This window comes from Anomaloglossus baeobatrachus, chromosome 1 (genome assembly GCF_048569485.1).
Source record: "Anomaloglossus baeobatrachus isolate aAnoBae1 chromosome 1, aAnoBae1.hap1, whole genome shotgun sequence".
In the NCBI taxonomy this organism is placed as follows: Eukaryota; Metazoa; Chordata; class Amphibia; order Anura; family Aromobatidae; genus Anomaloglossus; species Anomaloglossus baeobatrachus.
In genome coordinates, this window is record NC_134353.1 from 313,812,015 (window position 1) to 313,839,844 (window position 27,830).

Genomic DNA, 27,830 nt, shown 5'->3' on the forward strand with positions numbered 1-27,830 from the left:
TCAGAAAACCATATTTTTTTGCCAAGAGATGCAGACTTGCTGCTGAAATTTCTACACCATATTCCTGCACCCAATCTAAACCTCCTGGCAAAAAAAAAAAACCACATCATACCACATGTGGTTTTGATGCATTTTTTTGCCACGAGGTGTAGATTTTGTGCATGAATATGATGTAAATATTTCATCACCAAATTTCCAGCTCTTGGCCAAAAAATGCTAAAAATATGCGCAGGAGGCACAAATTTGGTACTGAAATCTGGTGCAGACAATTCAGCACCAAATTTGCACCTCCTAGCAGAAATCTGCCATAAAAATGGCAAAAAAAAAGATCTTTTTTTGCATTTTTAGGTCAAGAGATGCAAACTTGGTGATGAAATTTGTACACCATATTCATACACAAAATCTACACCTCCTGGTAAAAAAAATGCATCAAAACCTCATGTGGTATGATGTGGTAGTGATGTGTTTTTTTGCCAGGAGTTTTAGATTGGGCGCAGGAATATGGTATAAAAATTTAAGCACTAAAGCTACATCTCTTGGCAAAAAAAATATGGTTTTCTGCCAGGAGATGAAGGTCTCACCTGAGGTGAGGTCACTGAGTTTACTGAGGTCATCTTAGGTAAGTTTACTTGCGATCACAAGTGGAGAACCATGGGAACCTTCAGCTGTGACCGCAACCAACCAGAGTGACATCACCGTTCATCGCTGCAGTTCATTCTCTACCTGAAGCTCACAGTAGACAGTCATTGTTTTATGGCCACTCTCTGTGACTTCAGAAGTAGCAAAGCTGGAATCATCATGGGATCTCATGTGGATTACACTGGACCTGGGTGTTTTAGTGGTTAATAAAGGGGTGAAAGAGGGTGTTTTTTGTGTTTATTTCAAATAAAAGATTTTTTGAGTGTTTGTTTATTTCTTTTCATTCACAGATTAGTCATGGGGGGAATCATAGATGCCTCCCATTACTAATCTAAAGCTTAATGGCAGCTGTGATCTGTAATTAACTTCTTATTACTCTGATTGCCACCACACCAGGGCAATCGGGATGAGCCGGGTAAAGTGCCAGGACGGTCGCATCTAATGGATGTGGCAATTCCAGGTGGCTGCAGGCTGCTATTTTTAGTCTGGGGCCCAATAAGCATGGGTCTCCCCAGCCTGAGAATACCAGCCCCCAGCTGTAGGGCTTTATCATGGCTGGGTATCAAAATTGGGGGACTGCACAATGTTTTTTAGTCATTTACTTAAATAATCTTATTTTAAAAAAAGCTGTATGTTCCTCTTATTTTGATACACAGTCAAGATAAGCGCATGGCTGAGGGCTACAGCCTGTAACCATATGCTTTATCTGTACTGGGTATCATAATATGGGGAAACCCTATGCCAATTATTTTATTTATTTATTTTTACTACAATCTGCAGTGACCCGCAGACAGGGTTTGTGATTGTTTGTAGTCAGACGCTGTCACACAGGCTGGGGGTACTTCTGACTGTATCCAATCACAGACGCCAGGACTGCTGGAGGGTGGGGGAAGCAGTGAATATGAATGAGCAATAATGAGCAGCTCTGGAAGAAGAATGAGCAGCCATGAGAGCATTTACAGCTGTGTCAGAGAGTTGGTAAGTATGAAGCGCTTACTTCAATCCCCTTATCCCTTATACCACCATGTTTATGCAATAGATTCTGGTCCCCATACACTTATATATGGACTGGCATCTGGCCAGATATTCCAGCCTGGAACCAGATTTTTTTTTTAATCCGGTTAGATCCACCGGTCCCAGTTATCTGAGAGTCTGCCCATCACTAGTGGTCACACCAGAAACTGACTTGTTTTCTGAGCCCCCCAAACCCTCTTCAATACTGTAAAACTGCGCATTTTAGAGTAGTCTTATATTGTGGCCAGCCTAAGGCACATGTGTGCAATAATCATGCTGTCTAATCAGCATCATATGTCACACCTGTGAGGTGGATGGATTATATCAGCAAAGAAGAAGTACTAACCAACACAGATTTAGACAAATCTGTGAACAATATTTGAGAAATAAAGGCTTTTTCTTTACATAGAAAACGTCTTCATCTTTGAGTTGAACTCATAAAATACTCATAAAATATTGGAGCAAAAACAAAAGTGTTGTGTTTATGTTGTTTTTATATTTTTGTTCCATGTAAGTTGGAATGCTCGGTTCTAAAATATATTTTCTAATTTCTATAGGATATTTAAATTATTACAAATTATATATTAAACACCAATACAGCTAATAAGATAGAAGTGTGCTATGATTTGGGTCTAGATGTGGAAAACACAGTAGATGACATTCCTGATAAAGAAAAATAATCAATACAGCTTTTATAATCTATAACTTGCCCATATGGTATATTACTTACCGTTAAGGCCAAAACTGTTTGCACCATTAAAATTATTCCATAAAATGAAGTATCTTTCACAGAAAATTATTTCAATTACACGTTTTGTTATACACATGTTTAATTACTTATATTGGAAAAACACAAAAAAAAACTGAGGAAAAAAAAGCAAATTGGACATAATATAAAAAAAAATTGCAAAAATGGGCAGGACAAAATTGTTGGCACCCTCAACTTAATATTTGGTTACACACTCTTGGAATAAGTAATTGTAATCAATTGCTTCCTATAACCATCAGCAAGCCTTTTACATCCCTCAAGTGGAATTTCAGAGAACTTTTCTTTTGCAAACTGCTGTAGGTTTCTCATATTTGAAAAGTGCCATCTCCCAACCGCAGTTTTAAGATCTCCTCTCTGGTGTTCAAAGAGATTAAAGGCCCTGTCACACACAGAGATAAATCTGCAGCAGATCTGTGGTTGCAGTGAAATTGTGGACAATCAGTGCCAGGTTTGTGGCTGTGTACAAATGGAACAATATGTCCATGATTTCACTGCAACCACAGATCTGCCAAAGATTTATCTCTGTGTGTGACAGGGCCTTTAGATCTGAACTCATTGCTGGCCACTTCAGAACTCTCCAGCACATTGTTTCCATCCATTTCTGCAAGCTGTAATGCCTGATTGGAGCCACAGACTGGCAGTAAGGGGAGTCTAGAGAAAAGCCACTCACAAAGCAGACCCCAAGAACTCTGCAACCCTTTAACCCCTATACAGGGATTTGGAATTACACATAGCCCCAGAGATCACTACCTGTGGTAGGCTGTAGTCCGTGGTTGTCAGGCAGGGTAAAAAACTAGGAGATGCTAAACAGGAACAGAATCGGCAGGCAAGGGCGTAGTGAAGAGACAAAGCAGAGGTCAAATCCGGAACTGGCAAGGTACAAAAACGACAGGCACGAGGGTAGTCAAACAACAAGCAAAGGTCAGTGCACAGTAATCAAAATACAAACAGAACATGAGCCAGGAGTACAGAACTATCGCTGGCAGTGGTCATGTGACAGGAGGGGGAATAAGAAGGATGTGGTGTCTTCCCATTGGCTGCAGGTGAATGTTGGCAACTTCAGATGGAAGACACACACCACCTACAGTCAGCCAGTGGTACTGCAGGTTCCAGGGAAACCCAGCCTAGTGGATGAGCGGAGCCTGTGCTCCGCAGAGCCACGGGCACTGACTCCTCTCCCATCACCAGCACTATCCATGGTGGGAACATGGCGTCGTCTGGCGATCGGAGCAGAAGTCGCAGGAGCGGACTCCGGTGGGGACGTGACAGAAGCTTCTTGAAGTATGGGGTCATTGTCCTACTGGAAGATCCTTGACCAAGGACTCAAACCCAGCTTTCTAACACTGGTTATTTTGACCCAAAATCCTTTCATACCTTTAAGATTTCCTAATGCCTTGCACATAGTCACACAGAGTGACAGAGGCAGCAAAAAAGCGCAAAAAATCTTTGAATCTCCAACATATTTGACTGTAGGTACTGGGTTCTATTCGCATTCCATTTTCAATAAACAGTATAATGATGTGTTTTACCAAAAACCTCTGTATTATTTTTATCTGACCACAAGACGCTTTCCCAGAAGATTTTGACATACTCACAAACTGTAGTCTAGCTTTTTTATGTCAATTAAACAAATAACAGATAGTTCACGCTGTCACTGTTGCACCTTAGCCTACAGGACAGTTTGAATTTCTTTAGAATTTGATTGGGGCTACTTATCCACCATCCAGACTATCCTGCATTGGAACTTTTCATCAATTTTTCTCTGCAATTCACATCCAGGGAGATTAGCTACAGCACCATGGGCTGTAAACTTCTTGATTATGCTGCGGACTAAAGATAAAGGAACATCAAGATTAGGGATGAGCTAATGTATTCGCCACTATTTGGTATCCGACAGATAACAGGCTATTCGCACCATTCGGTATCCGATGAATAAAACAGCATCCGCTCCTATACTTTCAGTTTCAATTCTGACTTCCTGGCGCCTGTTTCTCAGCCAATGAACACATCTGATGTTGCTTGCTCTCACAGTAATGCCGCAGCCATTTTTGTTGTGATGTTACTGTGATTGACTTGGCTGCACAGCGTCATAGGGGCTATATAAGCCAGCAGCCATTTTATTAACACGCAATTATTGAGGAGCTGGCGGTGTAGATAGACTGTATTGTATGCGGGAGAGCATTGGTAGATCCAACTAATAAATAATCCTTGTAAGGGCTGAAGACAGTGTCCAGTAGCATGCTTTTTTGACAAACAGAACACAGGTCTTTCCGTTTCTCTCTCTGTCTGTGTTGGTCTCTCTCTGTCGATGTCGGTCTCTCTCTTTCTGTCCATGTCGGTCTCTCTCTGTCTGTCCATCGGTCTCTCTCTCTGTCGGTTGGTCTCTTTGTTGGTTGGTCTCTCTCTCTGTCTGTCGGTCTCTCCCTCTCCACCCCTCTCTCATACTCACTGATCATTGACCGATCACTGGTGCAGCACTGCACAGCTGTCACAAAGCTCCGGCGGCTTCTCCTGCTTTTGAAAATGCCGGTCGCTCATTATTCCATCTCGTATTCACTGCTTCCCCCGCCCACTTGCACCTATGATTGGTTGCATTCAGATGAGCCCCACACTGAGTGATAGCTGTCTCACTGCAATCAATCACAGCCGCCGGTGGGTGGGTCTATGTAGTGCAGTAAAATAAATAAATAATTTAAAAAAAAAAGGCATGCCCCCCAATTTTGATACCAGCCAGGGTAAAGCCACACGGGTGAATGGTGGTATTCTCAGGATGGGGAGCCCCACCTTATGGGGAGCCCCCCAGCCTAAAAACCCCCCAGCCTCCTGGAATTGCTGCATCCATTAGATGCGACAGTGACAGTCCCGGGACTCTACCCGGCTCATCCCGAATTGCCCTGGTGCGGTGGCAATCAGGGTAATAAGGAGTTAATGGCAGCCCATAGCTGCCACTAAGTCCTAGGTTAATCATGGCAGGCATCTATGAGACCCCCATGATTAACCTGTACGTGAAAGTAAATAAACACATACACCTGAAAAAATCCTTTATTTGGAAAAAAAGACAAAAAAACTCACTCTCTTTCACCACTTTATTAAAATTCCCAAATACCCCTCTAGGTCCAGCGTAATCCACTCGAGGTCCCATGCTCTGCTACATGAAGCTGAAAGGAGTGGCCACAGATCACGACCGCTCTCTGTCCAGCAACTGCAGTTAGTCGCACTGTTAGCGATGACGTCACTCAGGCTACCCGCGGCCACTGCTCTCAGGTGGAGGACTCCAGCCGGCCGTGGGTAACCTGAGTGATGGCACCGCTGATCGCACAGCTCACTTAAGTCACTTAGGGGATATGCGGTCACTGGTGAGTCCTTCACCTGTGATCGCAAATCAGGCTGCGGCACACAGACAGAGCCGCGCAATGACAATGAAGTCGGGTGAAGTTCATCCGAGTTCATTCTGATCACGCGAATATGTCTCACAGCCAGCCATGCTCTATGGGGATGTAGCAGAGCCGAGTGGGACTGCACTGTGAAAAATGCATTCAAAATGCATTCAAACTGCATCCAAAATGCAGCATTTTGGATGCTTTTTGAAACGCACATGCAGTAACAAAACGCTGCTTTTTATTTGTGACGCCAGAACACAATGTGCGCACATATCCTTAAAGTGATTAGGCACTACAAACTATTTCTTATCAATTTCCCCTCTTTTACTTTGGTTTGAGAGCTGTTCTGGAGACTATGTAAAAGCTGCATGCTGCTCTGAGCATATTATTCCAAGACACCAGAAATGCTGTCAGGCACCTTCTACAGGCTGTGCCCATATTGTTTCGGCCTTTTCCCATCCATTTCAGCCTTTTCCTCAGTCACTAAAGCTCGCCGTTAGGTCCAATGTGAAATTATTCGGGTTTTCCATAGACTTACATTGCGCATCGAATATTCGCGAATACTCGAATAATGGCGACCTATTCGTCGGATATTCGGGAAGTCGGATATTTTGGTATTCGATAATCCCTAATTAAGATCTCTGGAGATGGACTTGAAACATTGAGAGTTTTTTCATATTTTGCAACAGTTTTGGTTCTCAAGTCATCAGACACTTCTCTTCTCCTTTTTCTGTTCTCCATGCATAGTGTGAGGTGAAGAGGCGATGAAAGAGTTAAATGTCACGATGCTGTGCAGAAAAACAATTTAGGTATAACCAGAGAGTGATTTATTTTGAATGCATTATCAGAGATTAAATGTCCTTCATCAGACATGTGATTTTGTCTTATGAAAGAGGTGGAATCTCTGAAAACACATTCACAACAAATCACTCTCTGGTTATACCTGAATTGTCTTTATGAATAGCAGCATAGTATTTAACTCTTTCATCGCCTCTTCATCTCTGACTATTTGTGGGGCTGCAGCAGCCGTGTTTTGATGCTGTAACAGTTGGTTGTGACTCATACAACCCCTCAAGGTAAGCAGTACCTGTACTCCCCTTCTTGTCCCCCTTGGATAAGATTATTTGCGCTCCTTGTCTTCCAGCTTTTTATACTCCATGCTTAGTGTGGCACACAGAGATACACAATGCAAAGATTGAGTCACATTCTCCCCTTTTGATCAGGTTTAAGTGTGATTTTCATATTGCCCACACCTGTTACTTGCCACAGATGAGTTTCAAAGGACATCACTTGCTTGAAACAAAGTTGTTTACCTACAAATTTGGAAAGGTGCCAACAATTTTGCCCTCCTTGTTTTTGTGGTGTTGTATGAAATTATGTCCTATTTGCCTTTCTTATCTGTTTCATTGTATTGTTCCAATACACACAAAGGAAATAAACATGTGTATAACAAAACATGTAATTGCAATAATTTTCTGGGAGAAATACTTCATTTTATGGAACAATTTCAAGGATGTCAACATTTCCGGCTATGACTAAAATACGGCAGCTACATACCAGCTCTATAAAAATACTGTTAGAATGTCCTGTAAAATGTGGTTACATAGATAAAATATTTTTACATAAATTAGGCGCCTCAAAGTCTTTTCAGACAATAATCTTTAAAAAAGTATAATTGTTTATGTTTGCAAAACGTAATTATTGCTTGTGTGCAACATTGTTTGCTTTGTGCAGGAGCAGTAAACCAATGTCTGTGAGTCAGAATTTTAATATAATATATTGCACCATTTTGAAACAGAACAGTTCCCCTCTTTCATATTGATAGTGGTCCCATACATGCCTTTTATAAAGTTATCTCTTTTCATTGTAATTTATATTCTAAGTAATTTTTCCTTTAATTCAAACCACCTGTGAAGATGAATACTTTTGATTGGATAAACAACATTTCCATACCAATCGTAATAGAAAATTCTGTAGAGCATCCACACAGATCTAAAAAGTAAAGCAGAAATTAAACTGTTTTTATCAGATTATTCTATCTGTTAGCATGAAGACAGTAAAATTTGTCATACCATTGCATTGCTTGTCAATGGCCAAATGGTGAAGTGTGGAAATCAACTAGTAATATTCATGAAAAAAAATCAAATGACCCTGTGCTACCATGGCAACCATCGGCTCCCCGTGATCACGTCACAGGGGCTCTGATGGTAGTGGGTGAGTGCACGTTACCAGCTGCGGACGTTTAAATTGTGCTGTCACATTTTGACAGCATGATTTAAGGGGATAACAGGATCCACCTGCGCCTGCAACGCACACATGTCTGCTGTACAAATCAGCAGACATGTGTGGGGATCACCACCGGCTCACTACAGCAGCCGGTGGTGATCCACCCTTCATGATTTAGGATGTACCATTATGTCCTTGGTTATGAAGGGGTTAAGGGGGTTGTTCAGGTTTGGTAAAAAAGACTGCAATCTCTGTGTGACTTCAGACTTGTGAATTCTTACAGTGCACAGAGCGCACTTTGTCAGGATTCTTCAGTGGCGGTGGCCAGACTAGGCAGCCATATGACCATTAGAATGCGATTAGCATAAATCTGCCCACATTCTAACTAGATGTGCTTGACCTCAATTAATACACTTGCATTGAGAGAGGCCACCCACATCTTGTCATAATGTGCCTGGGAGTATGCAAATACTTGGAAACACATGACTGCCAAATCTTGCCACTTGCATCATAAAAGTCTAAAAGTGTTCACTCTACACAAAAAGAAAAAAATATATATCCCGCTCACTGATATCCATTGGAGGCAGCAATCCACAAATTGCGCAGAAGAAGCTCAGATGTAGGCAATGATCACTTGAAAAGGTCGGTGTTCCGCCTCAACGTCCAGAAAGGAGTAAGGGTAAAAGGAAAGTCTTTATTATAAAACCATGAAATTGTGCAGATATTATACATGGGGCAGACATGGTACACATTTCAGACAATTACTCCTTATTTATCACTATGAATAAGGATTGATCATCCGAAACGCGTACCATATCTGCCCCTGGTTAATATCTGCACAATTTTATGGATTTATAATAAAGACTCTGATTTTACCTTTCCTCTTTCCTGGATGTTGATGCGGAATGCCGACCTTTTCTACTGTTCACTATGCGCAGTATGAGGATTCACAAGTGTTCAGTCACTTAAAGTAGCAGTAGATTTTTTGGCCATACGTGGGCAACCTGTTTAGGGTAGACCTGTCCCTTGCCATAATTTTTTTTTTTTTTTACCAGGTCTAAATGCTGCAGTTTCCTTTTATCTGGAGTGTTTTTTCTTTTATACCTATGACTTCATTCCTGAGATATGGACCCCTGTATATAAATTTAGTATAGTTATCCAAAGATGCATCATTCTTTTATCTATTGGAATCTTTTTGAGGCCCACAATGCTAGACAAATGGTACATACAGAGAAGAGGGGGCCCTATCTCAGGAATGGGTAAGTACAGGAACAAAAGAAAATAATGCCACAGAAGTATAGTAGCATTTATACAAGGCAAAGTGACAGGTCCTCTTTCAATGATCAGAATAAATATCTGGATATTATTATATGACTTGTACCAATATATAATCACGCAACCAATTGATACATAGAACACATTTCAAAAGTTTAAAATTAGACATTTTTCTAATTCATTTGAGAAAATTAACTCATTAATAAATTAATGGCAGCAACAAATTCCAAAAATGTTGGGACCGTGCCAAATATACCATCTTTTTTTCAACACTCTATTAATATGCGGGAGGTGGGGGGGGTCCAATTGCTTTAGTTTTGGAGAGAACTGTTGTCACATTCTTATCTGAGAGAGCTACTCAACATTCCATAGCTTCTTTGGTGTGAAAATGTGCCAAATATTTCCTATTGGTGAAAGGTCTTGACTGTAAACTGCAGAATTCATCATCTCAACTCTTCATCTGTGAAGCCCTGCTGTTTTGATGCAGCATGTGATTTAGCATTGTGTTGCGGAGATATTAAAATTCTTTCCTGATACAGACGTTATTCACATGGGAACATATCTTATTCTAAAACTGCTCTGTAATTCTCAGCCTTCATAGTGCCTTTACTTATGTGCAAGCTGCCCATGCCATAATGGCAATAATGCAACCCCATACCATCAGAGATGTAGGTATTTGACCTGTGCAGTGATAACAATCTGGAGCGTCCCTCTCCTCTTAAGTCTGCCTAACACATTATCCATGGTATCCATAAACAATTTAAAATTTTTATTGATCTGACCACAGAACAGTTTTCATTTTGCCTCAGCCCAATTAAAATGAGGTCTGTTCCAGAGAAGTTAGATATAGGGGTCCCCATATAGCACTATAACTGTTTAGACTGGGCATGATTTAGCCCAAACTGGTCAATAAGACCATTGCACAGACTCAAACAACACATATTCAAGTAAGAGAACAAGAGTCATAGAGTGCGAAAAATAGGTGTAATTTTATTATTATTATAGTTTCAGAGAAGCAGCATTTCTAGATTGTGTTGATATGAGGCTTTTTCTTTGCAGCTATAACTTGCAATCATTCCACAATTTTTAGAAGCAGTTGTACATAGATTGGATAACTTCTGACTATATTTGTTTATGAGAGTCTCTGCCTCTCTAACATGCTATTTGTAAATACAATGTTGTGAAATAGTTAAAAATTGACCTTTCAGCTGTTTTTTATTAGTACTACTTACTTTTCCAGCCTTTTGTTAACCGTGTCACAACTTTTTTGAGAGGAGTTGCTGCCATCAGTTCTTAAATTAGTTAGTTTTTTAAATGAAATTAAAAAAAAATCTAATCTTCAATATCAGCTAAACTGAGATTAACATACATTGGTAATAGTGTACTAAACACAGATAACTATAGGACTGGTGTTACAAGAAAAATACTAACTGCTAAGCAAGCAATCTGTGAGGGTTTACATCTGTACAGCCAAAAATGGTACTGAAACATGTCCCTCAATGTATTCAATTACTATAATTCATTATTGTTGTGAATGTCAGTTATGCTTTTGCTGCTGTGAGGCTCCCTCTTGTGGCCAGGAAGGGTTTGGACAGAGACCAGGTGTGTTGAGCAATGGGCATTTCCATTGCTAACTCTGCCTACTTAAACCCTGGTCTGCTAGCAGGCTATGCCGGATGTCAGTTGTTCTTTGTTCACCAGCCTGCTTCATCCTGCTCCAGACCACATCTACCCCAGATAAGTGCTTGGCTCTTTATTTGTTGTTTGGTTTTTTTTGCTCTTATCTGAGTTTGTCATTTGCTGTGGTTATTGTCACTTTATTTGCATGCAGGGATCTTCCCTCCCAGTTGCTTAGCTGGGAAGCTCCCTGCAGCTATGTTTGGAGTATTGCTCCTATAAGTCCATGTGTTTGTTGCTTCTTGAATTTGTAATGGTTCCTGCTTTCTGTTCATTGGTATGACAAGACCGCCTGGTATAGGACGAAGTTCAGATCTAGCGATTTGAGGGCCTTTTGTACTATCAGGTTTTTGGATTTTTGCAGGGTTTTTCTCTGGCCACCATCAGTCCCTTTCCTATCCTGTCCTATTTAGTCAGTAGGGCCTCACCTTTTGCTAATCCTATCATCTCTCTGTGTATTGTGTTTTCCTATATCACCACAGTCTTTGAATGTGGGGGGCTTGCTATTCTTTATCTATTTTCTGAGGCAGAGAGTTATTCATCTTTCCTTCCTTTAGGATAGCTAGTTCTCCGGCTGGGTTCGCGGTGCATAGGATGTTAGTTTACCTTTCAGCTATTTCTAGTGTTGATGGTTAGTAAGGGAATGGTGGCCAGATTAGTTGCCAATGCTCTTGTCACCTTTTACCAATGATTTATGGTGGTCTTCCATGGTTCCGGATCATAACACATTATATTCTGACTTTCTTCTTTATCATCTACCATACTATTCCCCTGCCCCCCAAAAAATGAACATTCCTGGAAAACATGTTAAACAGAATCCATTATTCTATTATTTGCCTATTTTAAGCAAACTGATGTGTATTTATGTTGGAACACTATTTTTGGTTATAAAGATGTAACCCTCCTCATTCCTCGTGATTATTTTCTTATGAAAAAAAGGCCTTTATCATGACAGTACCTGGTTTTAGTACACAGCAGTAATATTGAGGGAATGTGCTCAGCACTGCTCGTTACTTATGCAAAAATCGAGGTGCTTGGGCACTCGTGGAGTTTGGCCAAGTATTGCAGGTGCTCTGATATTTCGTCCCTGAAACAGTGACCACAACACACAGGCTTGCTTGACTACATGATGTGTGCAGGCAGCCCAGGAAGAACCATTCACAGCTGTCTGAAAACAACCTTCTTGGATGTAGTGTGACAAAAATAAAAAACCCGCTCTCACTCCCTCCGGAAATGCTCTGTGTATGGCTGGCTGTATGTGGGCGGAGACCCGAACAGGCCAATCATTGAATTTCCATAATGCTAGTAACTTGTGTCAAGCTCATCCAGGTGTCTGATCAGCTCAAATTGAGGAATGAGCGTTTAAGCATTTTAGTGCTCGTCTATCACTACACAGCAGACATAACACACCATAATACACATATGTAGCATTTTATAACATGATACACATATCACAATGCAATAACAATTCTTGAAACCGAAAACTGCAACTCAACATAACTTGTCGCAATGGCTTATGCTGTGCTGTATACATCAGTCTGTTTGTCTTCATTATGATACAGATAGTTGTGTGTTAGATTAAAGAATGCTACATCTGTAGCATGTGGCAAAACACGTAATCTCACTTAAAGGGGCTCTGTCAGCAGATTTCTGCAGTGTAATCTGAAAAGAGCGTGCTGCAAGTGTTAGGCTGTGTGCACACATTGCGTTTTTTACCGCGGAAACGCTGCGTTTTGAACCGCAGCGTTTCAGTGGCAAATTGCATGCGTTCAGCTTTCCCAGCAAAGTGTATGGGAAAGCTGAAAAATCAGTGCACACGCTGCGTTTCTTTCCGCAGCGTTTTGGATGCCAAAAATCGGTGCGGAAAGAAAAGCAGCATGTCACTTCTTTTGTGCGTTGTGGCTGCGTTCTCTCCCCCATTGAAATCAATGATGTGGGGTCAGAACGCAGCTACACCGCATGGACCTGCTTTTTTGTTGCGGTCCGCGGGCTTTGTCGGCACACAGAACGCAGGCATTTACCTGGAAGTGAGGTCAAGAGGTTTCCTGTTGACCTCACTTCCAGGCAAGCCCCCTGTGTCACCAAAGTGCCCGCCCCGACCCCCCTCCCGAAAATCCAACATGGCCGCGCGCACAGTAGCGCACCGGCCGCCCTGCTCCTATGATTTCTGTCGCATGTGCAATAACACATGCGACAGAAAACTGTTCCCCAGGCCCTGCCCGTTCACCCCAATTCCCCCCGGTGTCATACATACCTGTCCGGTCGCAGCGCTGATCCCCCGCGGCTCCCTCCTCCTTCACAGCAGACGCCGGCCGGTCACATGAGCAGAGCAGCTGACAGCCAGCACAGTGTTCAGTGTGAGCTGTGCTGGCTGCTCGGCAGTCTGCAGCTGTGACCCGGGGAGAGTGGGTGCAGATTTTTGCACCCACTCTCCTCAAATGGAGGGTCTGCCCTCCTAGAAAATGGGGGATACGTTCCCTGAACGTGCCCCCATATTCTAGAACAGGGGTCGGGAACCTATGGCTCGCGAGCCAGATATGGCTCTTTTGATGGCCGTATCTGGCTCGCAGACAGGGCTCCTACCTGTCTATGGGAAGGATCAGGGCCGGCGCCAGCACAATTGAGAGCAATGATGAGAGAGTGAGCGGCGCGCTCTCTCTCTTATCATTCTCCCCGCTGTGACTGTCGGCGTTCTTCTGACAGCTCTGCAGCGAGCGCGGTGACGTCATCACTGCGCGCCGGCTGAGAGGGCAGCGAGCGACAGCAATGGACGATGCGCCGAGGAGACCGGATCAGCGGGGGAACGAGTGATCCGCCCCTCTACTGACACTGGGCTCCCCTGACTCACAGGCCGGCCACTACACAGCGGCACTAGTACACATAGGGGCCTGGCAGCCGCTCTGCGTCTATGTGTAGTGCTGCTGTGTAGTGGCCGGCCTGTGAGTCAGGGGAGCCCAGTGTCAGTAGAGGGGCCCCTGACCTGGAGAGGCCACCAGCCGTGTCTGAGCTGCAGGAGTGCTAGTCCTGACCTGCACAGCAGACGGAATCTCCATCCTGCAGGACCTGCGATGATGTCACGCCCATGTGACTGTGTGGTAGGAGACACAGGAGGCCGGCAGAAAGCAAGAGAACTGAATCCTGAAGGAGATTTGGACACATGACTGGTAATAAGAAAAGAGGGGACATGAGGGTGAGGGGGGCTGCAGGGTGAGGGGCATATGAGGGCTGCAGACTGACAGAAGGATGTGAAGGGGTGCAGAGTGTTTGAGAGGGGTAAGTTGGGGTACAGGCAGGGTGAGATATGTGAGCAGGGTGTGTGAGATATGGGGGTGTATTGTGTGTGATATGGGGGGTGCAGGCTGTATGGGAAGCAGGGTATGTGACATATGGGGGTGTAGTGTGTGAGATCTGGGGGGTGCAGGCTGTATGGGAAGCAGTGTGTGTGTGTGTGGGATATGGGGGGTGCAGGCCGTATGGGGAGCAGTGTGTGTGTGTGTGATATGGGGGGTGCAGGCTGTATGGGAAGCAGTGTGTGTGTGTGTGGGATATGGGGGGTGCAGGCCGTATGGGGAGCAGTGTGTGTGTGTGTGATATGGGGGGTGCAGGCTGTATGGGAAGCAGTGTGTGTGTGTGTGGGATATGGGGGGTGCAGGCCGTATGGGGAGCAGTGTGTGTGTGTGTGTGATATGGGGGGTGCAGGCTGTATGGGAAGCAGGGTGTGAGAGATATGGGGGTGTAGGCTGTATGGGAAGCAGGGTGTGTGAGATATGGGGGTGTAGTGTGTGTGATATGGGGGTGCAGGCTGTATGGGGAGCAGGGTATGCGACATATGGGGGTGTAGTGTGTGGGATATGGGGGTGCAGGCTGTATGGGGAGCAGTGTGTGTGTGTGATATGGGGGGTACAGGCTGTATGGGGAGCAGTGTGTGTGTGATATGGGGGGGTGCAGGCTGTATGGGAAGCAGGGTATGTGACATATGGGGGTGTAGTGTGTGAGATCTGGGGGGTGCAGGCTGTATGGGAAGCAGTGTGTGTGTGGGATATGGGGGGTGCAGGCTGTATGGGGAGCAGTGTGTGTGTGTGATATGGGGGGTGCAGGCTGTATGGGAAGCAGTGTGTGTGTGTGGGATATGGGGTGTGCAGGCTGTATGGGGAGCAGTGTGTGTGTGTGATATGGGGGGTGCAGGCTGTATGGGAAGCAGGGTGTCTGGGCCACTGACAGATACAATTGCTCCAGCGGTCACTTAGTACACAAAGGAGTGTTCCTCTCCGCTGCACTAAGCCACCGCTGGACCTAAACAATAATTCGCTGTAAAATAATAAAATAGATAATTGACATAACTGACAATGCGTTGTGTGACATGTCCAATATTCCAGCTTCTTTCTTCTGCGAATGCCTCAAAGCTGGCATTCTCTCAACATCAGGTGGGAAGAATGCCAGCTTCCAGCCGTGCGCAGGAAAAAGAAGAAGCCAGACTGCTGGACTGATGTCATGCATCGCAAGTTCATAATGTAAGTTATTTATTTGATTTTTTTACTGCTAATTACCATTGTTTCAGTCCAGTTGTGGCTTTATACAGCAGGGAGGAGCATTCCTTGCTGTACTAAGTGAACATTGGAGCGATTGATCTGTCAATGGCCCTTTAAACATATTGTACGGCTCTCGCGGAATTATATTTCAAAATATGTAGCGTTTACGGCTCTCTTAGCCAAAAAGGTTCCTGACCCCTGTTCTAGAAGGTCCAGAGGCGACGTGGGACATCCAAATGGATTTCTGCGGACCCATTTTTTTTATTAAATTGGAGAACAAGGGAATGATTTGGGGAGTGTTTTTTCTAATAAAAAATTTTTTGTTGTCTTTTTTTGCTTTTGTTTACTGTCAATTAGTTATGTCGGGTGTCTGATAGACGCCGTGACATCACTAATTGCTGGGCTTGATGCCAGGTGACATTACACATCTGGTATCAACCCCATTTATTACCCCGTTAGCCAACGCACCAGGGCGCGGGATGAGTTGGGGCGAAGCGCCAGGATTGGCGCATCTAATGGATGCGCCACTTCTGGGGCGGCTGTGGCCTGCTATTTTTAGGCTGGGAAGAGTCCAATAACCATGGCTCTTCCCACCCTGAGAATACCAGACCTCAGCTGTCAGCTTCACCTTGGCTGGTGATCTAATTTGGGGGGACCCCATGTTGTTTTTTTTTTATTATTTTTATTTATAAATAAAAAAAAAAACCTGGGGAGCCCTCCAAATTGATCACCAGACAAGATGAAGCTGCCAGCTGTGGTTTGCAGGCTACAGCTGTCTGCTTTACCCTGACTGGCTATCAAAAATAGGGGGGACCCCACGCCATTTTTTTTTTTGTTTTTGTGATAAAAACTAGGCTAGGCACCCTTTAGTGCCACATGAAAGGTACTAAAGGTGCCAGCTTAGAATATGCAGGGGGGGGTGGGACGTTGTATATATATTTGACCTCCATTGACGCTTTTTAGGCTGGATGCCCACAATCGGGGTTTGCAGCGTTTTGGGCGCAGATTGTTTTACCTGCGTCCATGACGCTGCGTTGTGCAGTAGAAGCATAGTGGAAGGATTTTTAGAAATCTCATGCCCACTGTGCTTCTCTTCTCCGCAGCATAAACCGACCGGTGGCGCAGCTTCCCGAGCCTCAGCATGTCAATTTATGCTGCGTAGATGAGTGTTCTCTGCAGGTAGCATAGAGCTCCACAGCAGCCTGAACCCAAATCATGGACATGGGCAGCTGCGTTCTCCCGTGGACAACACTCACATCTCTGCAGGAGGCTGACACTGTGTACTAGACGCCGTGTCGCTGGATCATGGCCACATAGCCTTAGGCCTCTTTCACACGTCAGTGATTCTGGGACGTTTGTGCTTTTTTTTTAAATGTACCAGAATCACTGACATACGCAGACACATTATAATGAATGGGTCTGCTCACACGTCAGTGATTTTCACTGCACGTGTCTCGGTGCGGCGTACCCGCGTGTGCGTGATTGCCGCACGGAGACATGTCCATTTTTTTCTGGCATCACTGATGTTCCATGGACCACGCAGTGGTGTGGTCCGTGAAACACGTGCCAGAAAAAAACGTGCTTTTAAAATAAAAATCATTTTTACTCACCCGGCTCCAGCGACGCTCTCTGCAGCCCGTTCTCCCTGCTGCTTCTGAGCCGGCTCATTATTGTCGCGCATATTCATGATGTGCGACACAGCCGACCCAGAAGCAGCTGCTGCGGGGGTCAAGGCCGGCCGGATGCTGCACCGCGGGAGCGATCAGCACCATGGAGAGCGGGAGCGGGCACAGGTGAGTTAATCTCTAAGTACAATCACGGGCCACGGAGAACGGAGCCCGGATTGCACTTAGACAACCCATGTGTGCCGTGATTCACGGCACACATGGGACATGTGCGTGTTTTACACGCCAGTGAAAAACGTCAGTGTTTTTCACTGACGTGTGAAACGGGCCTAAAAGTGAGAATATTGTTGCTACAGCAACATTTTGGGGAAGTAGCTGTGGATTCAAAATGCTTAATATACTCCTGAATAAAATCCTTGAGGGGTGCAGATTCCAAAATGGGGTCACTTGTGGGGGTTTTCTGACATATAGGTACCCAAGGGGCTCTGCTAATGTGACATGGTGCGCGAAGTTTATTTCAACTTTTCCAAAATTCAAATGGTGCTCCTTCCATTCCAAGCCCTCCCATTTATCCAAACAGAATGTGGGGAAGGAAATGACATCACAGGTTTTTTTTTCCAAAGGTCTGTGTTCAACCAACTTTATTAACACTGACAAGTCTTAAAAAACGCACCTAAAAAAACGCATGAAAAACGCATGAAAAACGCATGAAAAACGCATGCGTTTTCGATGCGTTGGTTCTCAAAAAGCATTGTTTACTATTCTCCCCTCTGCCAGAGGGTGCGTTTTTTTCCGCGCGGAAAAAAAAGCAACGTGTGCACATACCCTAAAAACAGACTTTTCAGCCCTGCATCTGTTATCTTACAGTCTTTTTTTTGTTTACCTGGAATGTTAGCTTAAGCCTGTTATCTTTATCATTAGTGGCTCTCAGCAGCACATAAGTAGTAGTTAGACGCTGCCCCTTGCTGTAATTAGCAGCTTCTGTCTAGGGAAATGTACACTGAAAGCCTGGTGTGGGAAGAGGCAGCTCTCAGAGCTCTACTGCATGCAAAATTTCAAATCTTTCACTGTGTCAGAACAGCTGCAGACACTAATCTAAGTGATACATCATTGAACTCAGAACCTCACTGTCTACATCATGCTGCTCTCGGATGAGATTGCAAACACCTGCTGACAGATTCCCTTCTGGCAATATAACTTACGCAACTAGGTGGAATTTTCATTGCATCTGTGTCAATGATAAAAACTTGTGCTGAAAATTTATATACGTATAAATATTTATATACATATACATAAATTATATATATCACCAGCAAAAGTCATAACACAACATTTTTTAAAAATCTTTAAATATTGTCTTAGATTACATTTATTGCTTTATTTTAACCCTGCAGGATCACCACAAATCTCATTAGAGTGGTCAGTAAAAGTTTTGCTAGATGTAAAATACAAAATACAGTTAGCGCTTTCTGTATTGCTGATCATTGAAACACTAACATTTTTCACAAGTATTTACATTTTTCCAATCAGCAATCTTTGTTAAACCATTTCTATACATTCACAGTGAAGAACTGTTCGTTGAGACATAACACATAACTGTACTTCCAATACTATATGAATGTATGATTATAGACTGCAATGAGACTAGGTCGTAAAAAATGATTGCATTGCCTTTTTCTTTCAAAGTAATAGCAGATGTATTTATTTTAGTGGCAGAATAATGGATATTTTGGTCTACATAGCCAAGCTAATAGAAAGATGTGCCAATGCAGAAAAGCCTGATTAATGAAAGAGCTTCAAACACTGAAAAGCATTCAGCAACACGTCCGTGAAAACAAGCATGCTTAGTGATTTCTGCATATAACTCCTTCACTCTGACACTAAAAGCACTAATTGGTTTGGCAGTTGCACCCATTATAGCTACTCCTAAAGTTAAAGAAGAACCCCAACAGGAAATCATTAAAGGCCGCTTTACACACTGTGATATCGGTACCGATATCGCCAGCGTGCATACCCGCCCCCATTGGTTGTGCGACACGGGCAAATCTCTGCCCGTGTCGCACAACATCACCCAGACCCATCACACGGACTTACCTTCCCTGCGACGTCGCTGTGACCGGCGAACCGCCTCCTTTCTAAGGGGGCGGGTCGTTCAGCGTCACAGCGACCTCACAGCAGCATCACTGAACCGCCGCCCAATAGAAGCGGAGGGGTGGAGATGAGTGGAACGAACTTCCCACCCCGTAAGGAGAGCTTCCTCGTTCCTGCGGTGTCACACGGAGTGATGTGTGCTACCGCAGGAACGACGAACTACTTCGATACTGCTGCAGTAACGATATTTGAGAACGGACCCCATGTCACCGATGAGCGATTTTGCACGTTTTTGCGACGATGCAAAATCGCTCATAGGTGTCACATGCAACGGGATCGCTAAAGCGACCGGATGTGCATCACAAATTCCGTGACCCCAACGAGATCACTTGCGCGATGTCGTAGCGTGTAAAGCCCGCTTTAAGCTTCTGTTTGATCTCCATTCTTAGTAATCTAAATATCAAGTGGCAACCTCAATGTGTCACCATCCAGACACATCAGCTTTGCGTCAAACATATTAGAGCCAACTTATAAAGGACAATCGACTAATAATCTTTAAGTCTAAAGGACCAGAATGTTACTGTATTTACCCCTTTCTCCCTCTACAACAAGTCACTTTAATCACAGTTGAGTAAGTCGATATTTCCAGTACTATTAGCCAATCCTCAGAGATGAGGTGTTTATTTTTTCATTTTTTCATTACAAATAGTGACTACAAGGTCAAGAACTATAAAATTGACTTTTATTGACCCAGAAGATAAAGTACATCATTTGTTTTAACCACACTATATAATGTGCTTTACAGGTTATATAGTAGCTGTAATTGTGCTCAGCGCTATTACTCTTTAAGAGCTTCACACTGATATCCTTAGTGTCTATATGAAAAGAAGACTTAACTTGCTATTTGCCTTTGCTTTATTAGAGCATAATCTAAGTGAAGGAATTATGGAGCTTACTGTCTGCCCCATGAGGTTTGTGCCATCCTCTGGATAAACATGTTAGGCTATGGGTTGAACTTGATGGACTTAAAGGGAATCTGTCAGCTGTTTGTTGATACTTCATCTGAGAGCAGCATAAGATAGGCAAACGATATTGAATCCAATGATGTATTACTTAGATTACTGGGTTCAGCTGTTTTGACACAATCAAAATTTTTAGATGTAGCCATCTAGCAGAGCTGAGAAAGCTGTCCTGGCACACACAAGGCTCTCTATAGGGACTCTACATGCACAGTGAGGTGTCAATCAAAGGGGGGGGGGGCGTGTCGGAGTGCTGTTGTCAACGACATTCTAGTCAAGCAATGAAAAGAATTGCTGCTTAAAGAAACATAGCAAATAAACAACAGACCGGACTTTGACAAGACAGGCATCCCTGAATTCTCTGTTTTATGCCTTGCAGTATGCTGCTTTCAGATTACATAGCAAAAACCTGCTAACAGATGCCTTTTTAGTCTACCTTTAACTTTAAAAACTATGAAACATTGTGACCTGCAAGTTACTGAGACTGTGACAATCAAGTAACAAAAAATCCAACTGATATCAAATTTTTTGACTTGCATGTCATGGTCCTGTGTCTACTTCCCCAACCGCCATGTAGCCCCAAGTTTAGTATTTCATAAAGACAGTATAGAAATACCCTTCCAATGGCATATGCTGCAATATTGATATTTCTGTTTTAAAGTGTTCTAACCCAAAAATAGCATCACATTTTTCGTTTCCCAAATTCCAACATAAGGAGGACATTTAATGTATAGCAATCTTTAGAAAACAGTGGAATAATTGCTGAAATAAAATTCACACAGAGCTTACTATTGTCTAACTAGAAATTACTAGGTCATGTATTGTGCTAGTCCCAGGTTTCTGATGTGTTGGAGGTTTCTTCTGCTCTTTAAACAAGCATCAACCTTGGTTAAGAACAATTTATTTCTCTGTCGCTGTTTTCTGTGTTCAGTTGATAAATTATATTGATTTTTAGAGCAAGTCCTGTGTGAAGCTTAAAATGACTTAGAGCCATGTGAAACATAAAGCTGCCATTAGAATCCAGCTGCCTATGTGATTTTCAGTGGAGACCTTAAAATTTGCTCTTTGATTTATAATTTACTACATTTGTTTCTAAAGTTGGTGCTCATCTGTTTGTAGAATCCGGTCCATGTGCCACATCTCTAGTTTGTGGTCACTCGAGAGGAGCCTCTTATGTGAGACATCATCCACAGCTACTCCTTTGATTAAACAGCCTAGTGATGTCACGTTGGCACAACACTGTAACGATGACATCACACCAAGTCGGCTGACCAAAGAGGAGCAGGAGATGGCGTCATGTAGGAGGAAGGTCTCACAGCCCCCTTCTGACATGGCCAATGAATGGGATACTGCGAATCAATTTGTACCCACTGCCATTAAAATTGTGACATCAGTTACTATGTGGTGCCTTCTGATTAAAAGGGATTATTATTCAAATTGTTTCTCCAGGAAAGGAGACAAACTCTAGCGCAGCGCCACCTATTGGAAGTAGCGATCCTAAAAGTCAAAAGTGGATTTATAACAATCCTTTGCATATGACTTAGGATTTATGCCAGATCAGAATCCCAATTTGCAGACACAGTGTTTCGGGGTGCTTGCCCCTCGTCAGTGCAAAGTATGGGGTGTCTGATCTGGCTCCCAATAATCTAGGATTATTATTGAAATTGTGAAATCACGCATCACATAGAAATTTCCAACATCTAAGTATTTTATAAACCCTAGAATAATAGACAGTAGAAAAACCAATAATTTATACTATTTTCACCTCCTCTACTGTTAATGTTCCTACTGTCAACCAGTTATCATAGTTGCGCCATGTTAAAAAAAGTGTATCACGTTAAAGGCGACATGTCGCGCACATGTATGACGTTACTATGGAAACAGAAAGAGCTGCAAAGAAGCCAAATGTGAATATGGCTACAATTATACATGTAAGCTCACTAATTTTTGCCACATACCACATTCTGTTAGTTGCTCCTTAGCGACATGCTATAAACTGAATTATTTTTCTCAATAACAGTGTTTACTGACAAAGTGACAGTTTCTTTTCTGTTGCCAAGGAACAGTTGTGGAGTAAGTGACAGAATTGGAAATACCATGAACAAAAATGTCTGTGAGAATGAACCAATCATTTAATTATATTGACTTCTTTAACATTGTTAGGTGGTGCTCAAATTCAGACTGAAATGAACCAGAAGGAGAAGAAGCTTCATCCCGTATAGCTGAGCCCACCTCAACTTACTGTACTGATTTATAGGTAGTAGATTACATTGGAAGGGATGTCTGTATCGGAGAGAGAGAGGGATAGATAGATAGATGGATGGATAGATAGATAGATACTATAGATAGATAGATAGATAGATAGATAGATAGATAGATAGATAGAGGGATAGATAGATAGATAATAGAGGGATAGATAGATAGATAGATAGATAGATAGGAGGTAAAATAATGCTTCCATCCAATGTTCTTACAATCCCTATCCCAATTATACACGTGCTTTGGCAAAACTAATGTGTATTTGGTGCTTCAATTCAAAGCTCTTTGAATTAATAGGGAGAGAGAAAGATAGATAGATAGATAGATAGATAATGGATAGATAGATAATGAATAGATAGATAGATAATGGATAGATAGATAGAGGGATAGATAGATAATAGATAGATAATGAATAGATAGATAGATAGAGGGATAGATAGAGAGATAGATAGATAGATAATTAGATAGAAAGATAGATGATAGATAGAGGGATGGATAGATAAATAGATAATTAGATAAAAAGATACAAGGTATAATGATGCTTCCATTCATTGTTCCTACAGTCTCTATCCCTTATTGTACACGTGTTTGTCAAAACTAATGTGTATTTGGTGAGAGAGAGCTAGAGATAAATAGACAGATACCATAGAGAGATGTATAGATAGATAGATGGATAGATAGACAGATAGATAGATAGATGGATAGATAGATAGATACTGTAGATAGATAGATAGATAGATAGATAGATAGATACTGTAGATAGATAGATAGATAGATAGATAGATACTGTAGATAGATAGATAGATAGATAATGGATAGATAGATAGATAGATAGATAGATAGATGCATAGATAATAGATATATAAGTAGATAAATATGAGGTAGAATGATGCTTCAGTCCATCATTCCTACAGTCCCTATCCTTTATTGTACATGTGCTTTGGCAAAACTAATGTGTAGTTGGTGTTGCCAATAAAGCTTTTTTGAATGGATAGGTTTATATACAGCGAGAGAAAGAGATAAAGAGAATGGGAGATAGAGATAGACAGACAGATATATAGATAGATAAATAGATAAATAGATGGATGGATAGGTAGAAATGGAAGTAGATAGATAGACAGACAGACATATAGATAGATTAATGGATGGATAGATAGATAGATTAGCAAATATTGACAGATAATAGATAGATAGATAGATTAGCAAATATTGACAGATAATAGATAGATAGATAGATTAGCAAATATTGACAGATAATAGATAGATAGATAGATAGATAGATAGATTAGCAAATATTGACAGATAATAGATAGATAGATAGATAGATAGATAGATAGATTGGCATATAGGCAAGAAATAGATAGTAGATAGATGGAAAGCTAGAGAGATAGATAGATAGAGGGATAGATAGATAGATAGATAGAGGGATAGATAGATAGATAGATAGATAGATAGATAGATAGATAGATAGATAGATAGATAGAGGGATAGATAGATAGAGGGATAGATAATAGATAGATAAATAGATAGATGATAGATAGATAGATACATAGAAGATTGAGTCTATGGAAATCTCCAAATGACTTAAATGAATTTAATATATGCAAAATGTTGGCTAATAATCTGTTATTCCTTGAGCTATCTATCCTTTTCTAAAAGTGATGTCCCCATACTATTGGAGCTGTATGGCGGTCATCTAGTGAGATATATGTCCAGTTTGTTAGACTCCAGCTAAAGCTTTGAGAGGTTAGTAACTTCTTGGCCATTTCCCACATCCATGCAGTGTATCAGGTACAGATGCCACTTCCAATGCCTGACCTGTACAATGCATACTGTAACATTGATGCATCCGGTGCCTGTTTTATTGTGTGGTCTGTCAGGTAAAGGACAATGTGACACCTGCCTATATCACAGCCAGGGATCCCACTGATGATCCCCCCACACTGTAACATCATTTGCTCCATGTGCCTTTGTTTCCTATTGGAATTCTGTATAATAAAACAAGGACTAATATTTCCCCCACCATTAGATACAATCATTCTGTTACATGCTGCACTTGTTTAACCAGTTGTGTCCTGTGAGGCACACTTTCAGCACCACACACAGCATATTTATCTCCAGAGGACCTCTCCCACCCCACATCTCCACCTCATGGAGTGAACCTTCAAGGACATCGCAGCCAAGTTAAGCAGTAAACTGAGCCAATAAAGAACTAAGATGTGAAGCCTCCTCTCTCCATGTGAAGCAGGGGCTGATGGTAATTACAGGCTGACAGTAAGTAGATATGTTTAATTGCTTCAAGTACTTTTCTGAGCCAAGAGGATCAGTCTGGAGCTTGACTTTAGAAGTCTTCCCTGAATTAGAGTGAGTGCAGGCACTTACCTGGAATGAGGGCTGATTGCTCCTCCAGCAGCAGCAGGTAAGTCTTCACTATAGTCTCTGGGGAAGGAACCTGAGTCTTCTCCAGCTCCAGGCTGCAGAGGGAGCAGCTGCTATGTCCAGTGCAGGAGCTCCTCCAGCATCTCCACATATAAGCAGGCAGTGCACAAGGAGCACACCAGCACGCTTTCACCTCCCTTCTTTTTGTTGTTGGTAGTGGAGCTTGTGATGATGAAACACTCACGTCATAGATTTGTGAAAGAGCTGCATGGATGGTGGGTGTGATTATCCCTCACCTCCCTTCTCCATTAGTGGGATGCTGAGAGCTTCGGCATCCTGGGAGGAGAGGAGGTGACAGCTCCCACTTGTCACAGCTCCCAAGCTGCATGTTTACATCACAACACAGGATCACTGGTAAGCAATAGTTAATAATATACAATAGATTAACTCCAACAATTAGATGACAGAGCAGCGGAGACCTCACTGGTCCATGCACCTGGAGACCGCAGACCTTCTTCATCCACATCACAGTCTGTTCTCTACGGCGAATCATTATTCTATATGTTCTCCCCAGGTATCTACTCCTCATGTCCGAAAAATGAGGACTGCAAATGCATAAATACAGGAGGCAATCATCCAGGCTAGAACTACTTGTAACTGCAATCTGGGAAGTAAGGAGCGAAAACAACACTGAAACCTCAAAGCACCTGTCTATGGGTCTGCCAAAATATTCTCAAAAGGAGACCTTTACTGTGCTTCAACCATCTACAATGTGGTCCCTGATCTGCACCAAGCTGTATGCTGTTTGTATCCCCTCTACAGTCATGAACATATTATATATATATATATATATAAAGTAAATATATATATTTATATATATATATATATATACATATATATATATATATATATATATATATATATATATATATATAAAAATGTGTGCACACCTGTACACACACCCGTACACACACACAGATGTGCTATATATATATATACACTCCTATGTATACAGTCGAAACAAAAAGTTTACATACACCATCTGAAAAGACACATATTTATGTTGTTTCACTATCTAACATGAAATCAGAATAAACCTTTACCGTTTTAGGTCAAATAGGAACCAAAATTATTTATATTTGCCAAATGCCAGAAAAATAAGAGAGAGAGGATGTTTTAAGGCATTTTTATTACTTTCTGCAAAATCAAAAGTTTACATACACTAAAGCAGGGTTTACACGCTACGATATCGTTAATGAATTATCGTCGGGGTCACGGTGTTTGTGACACACATCCGGCGTCATTAACGATATCGCAGTGTGTGACACTTTTGAGCGAACTTAAACGATCACAAAAGCGGCCAAAATCGTTTGCCGCGGAGAGGTTGTCCTGAAACAAAAAATCGTTTTCTGCTTATTAGCGATGCTGTTCCTCGTTCCTGCGGCACCACACATCGCTGTTTGTGACACCGCAGGAGCGACAAACATCTCCTTACCTGCCTCCACCGGCAATGCGGAAGGAAGGAGGTGGGTGGGATGTTACGTCCCACACATCTCCGCCCCTCCGCTTCTATTGGACACCTGGCGTGTGACGTCGCTGTGACGCTGCATGAACCTCCCCCTTAGAAAGGAGGCGGTTCGCCGGCCAGAGCAACGTCGCAGGGCAGGTAAGTCCGTGTGATGGGATTAAGTGAGGTTGTGTGGCACGGGTAGCGATGTGCCTGTGTCCCACAACTGACGGGGGCGGGTACGATTACTTGCGATCTTGCTAGCAAAATCGTAGCGTGTAAAGCCTGCTTAAGAGTAATATGCTTTTAAACAATATGGGACAGCCCATATGATGATGTCATGTCTTTGGAAGCTTCTGATAGGCTTATTGGTAACATCTGAGTTAATTAGAGACACATCTGTGGATGTATTTTAATACACACTTTAAACAAACTGCTTCTTCGTGTGGCATCATGGGGAAAGTCAAAATAAATCAGCCAAGATTTCAGGAAGAGAATTGTGGGCATGCACAAGTCTGGTTCATCCTTGAGTGCAATTTCCAGCTACATGAAGGTTCCTTGTTCACTTGTACAAATAATTATATGCAAGTACAAACAAGATGGGAATGTCCAGCCATTATACCGCTCAGGAAGGAGATGGGTTCTGTGTACCCGAGATGAACGTGCTTTGGTCAGACATGTTCATATCAACCCAAGAACAAAAGCAAAAAACCTTGTGAAAATGCTGTCGGAAGCTGGTAAGATTGTGTCATTATCCACAATGAAATGAGTACTGTATCAACATGAACTGAAAGACCACTCTGCCAGAAGCCATTACTCCAAAAGAAACATAAAAAAGCAAAATTAATGTTTGCAAATGCACATACAAACAAAGAGCTTAAAGCTTGGGCAGAAATGGCTCTTTTAAATGGACCTGAAGCATACTGCCAAACTGGTTACAAAGTGGCTTACAGATAAAAAAGCCTATATTTTTGAGTGGCCATCACAAAGCCCTGATCCCAATCCTGTTAAAACATTTATGTGCAAAGCTGAAAAGGCAGATGCGAGCAAGGCGACCTACAAACATGGCTCAGTTACACCAGTTCTGTCCAGAGGAATGGGCTGAAATTGCTACCAACTATTGTGAGAAGCTGTGGAAGGAGATCCAAAATGTTTCACCCAAGTTATATAGTTTAAAGGCAATGTTACCAAATGCTAATGAAATGTATGTAAACTCTTAACTTTGCAAATAGAAATAAAAATGCCTTAAAATATTCTCTCTTATTATTCTGGCATTTGGCAAATATAAAGAATTTTGGTTCCTAATTGAACTACGGGAAAAGTTTATTCTGACTTCATGCCAGATAGTGAGAGAAATAGAGAGAAATACGCATAAATGTCCTTTTAGATAAATTATGTAAACATTAGATTTTAACTATCTATTTAGTATATATATATTAGT

General features: G+C 42.3%; 1 protein-coding gene across 1 annotated transcript in view; it reads right to left on the bottom strand.

Annotated features, from left to right (window-relative positions):
• The window catches only part of NPFFR2 (neuropeptide FF receptor 2), a 333,123-nt gene extending 307,841 nt beyond the window's left edge, over nt 1-25,282 (bottom strand). The window contains exon 1 of the mRNA XM_075337188.1: nt 24,886-25,282. The gene's annotated coding sequence lies outside the window, so the exon portion shown is untranslated. The remainder of the gene's footprint in view (nt 1-24,885) is intronic.
• Nucleotides 25,283-27,830: the final 2,548 nt, after the last annotated feature.